The following is a 2,154-nucleotide window of genomic DNA, read 5'->3' on the forward strand; positions in this document are numbered from 1 at the left end:
GGTGATGGGAGATGGAATGAATGTCTTTTTGGCTCTGAGACCTTGAGCTCCAGCCTCCAGTCCTCTATCTTCTCAGAGTCTGACTCTGAGTCCCCTCTAGGTCTGACAATGACCTCTTAAATACTCTATTACAATTAAAGTCATTCATCATGCTGAGTATAAGTTAATCATTATATCACTAAGGAATCATTATTTGTTGTAAGATTAATTCAATCAACTGAACTAGAGAACTATTAATTACCATGCTAAACTAAGATAACCATTGTCTTATCAATTCCACTGAGTTAACACCTTGTAAGAATCCTTATTCCAAGTACAGAGTTCTGGCCCATTTTACAGCATATCTCATCAAAATGAAAAGGACAGGGATTGAGGGACCTGAAGGAGAAAAGTTAAATTTAAAGTGAGTGGTCAATAAACAGTGTTGTGGAAAAGAGGGAGAAAAAAGCTATGAAATAAAGAAATGATGACAGAGCCAACAAAGTCTTTTGAGATTTCTGCGATGAATTGGGGGTGTGAATTTCTATCAACGTAAGTAAAGAGTGACTTTTGAAGCATTTAAATTGTTCTTGTTGTTTGTCCTTCTTTCAAAGAAGGTCAGTGATGTCAGGGAGTAGTCTTGACTCCCTTATGAATTGGATTTAAGTGAGGCAGAGTTACACAAAGTTGTCAGCCTCAATCTGTCTTCTAGAGTCATTGAATTTCAGTGACAAGACATAAGTCAGAATGACTGGCAATGACCTGGGTGGATAATCTTGGCTTCTTTGATGTCTAACTAAGCTCCAAACACTCCAAAGCTCCTGCTTCAGCTGCCTTCATGCTAATTGGAACAAATTGTTCTATCTGGTCATTTCTCTTGGGAAAGTTTTAACATGTTAAAGGTAGACATCTCTGTAACTCACTGACTGAAGACTATTAGTTACCCTTAACCTCTTTTAATTTGTCTGACAAGGCAGTTTTACTAGCATGTGACCCCTGCCCACAGGTGACTGTTGGATGAAGGTATACACCCAAGGTGAATGAACAGTGCTGAAAAGGATTCAGCAAGCCCTCACACCAGAGGTGCTAGTCCTCCTGGAAAAGTCCATGTACTGCAATTTGATCATATGACATATAATAAAGTATGATTTCAAATATGCCCATCACTTTGAACTCAACATTTTATATACCACATGAAAAGAAAAATGTTTTTTCCATCCTCTATGATGAATTAATTCTAAGGGAGAGCTCAAGATAATATTTGTATGACAATGAATAAAAAATATTGCTGTCTCAAGGTATAATTGCTAGACAATTATTTGTATCTTTTTAAACATAAGTCTTCTTACATATTTCTTGAGATTTTACCTCATGATTGAATACAATAAGAAATTGGAAAGTATTGAAATACTGCAGGAATTAAGTTATCTTTATTTTGTTTTGATAGGAAAAGAGACTGGGTCTGTGATGTCATTGAAGTATGGCATTCCCAGGTGAAGAAATTTCTTTAATAGTATCTTCTATGCAAGTTATTACTTCAGATTGTTGCTTAATACCACCGCTCCTCATCATCATCATTGTTATAATTAGTAGTTTTTCTTTTTGGCTATAATGAGTTTGAAATACCTACAGGATATTTAATCTGAAATATGCAATAAGCAATTGTTGCTATAGGTCTGTAGCTTAGTATACACTAGGGATAAATATATAAATCTGGAAAGTCAGCTGACTAGAGATAAATATACATATCCTACATACATAGATATTTCTATCTATCCATCTATGTGTATATGTAAACATGTGTATACATGTATGTGTAGAGAGACAGACAGATAGACACACACACAAACACACACACACATACACACACAGAGAGGATAAAGTCAGAAAAGAGGACTCAGGACAGAACGTTTACTATTCCTGGAATTTCAAGAGCTAGAATGAATGATGGTCCACCAATGGATTCAGAAAAGGAGTGATTAGATAAGTAGTAGGAGAACCAGGACAAAGGAGTGTCACAAGAGAGAGCATCCAAAGGAAGTGGATATTCAACAGTTTAAAGTGTAGAAAAGATTTTTTTAAAATGAGAATTGAGAAAAAGACCTTAAATTTATAAATTAAGAGATCATTGCTCACTCTAAAGAAATCAATTTCATTTTAGGGATGAGGAAAAGT

This window comes from Sminthopsis crassicaudata, chromosome 1, assembly GCF_048593235.1.
Source record: "Sminthopsis crassicaudata isolate SCR6 chromosome 1, ASM4859323v1, whole genome shotgun sequence".
NCBI classification, from domain to species: Eukaryota; Metazoa; Chordata; class Mammalia; order Dasyuromorphia; family Dasyuridae; genus Sminthopsis; species Sminthopsis crassicaudata.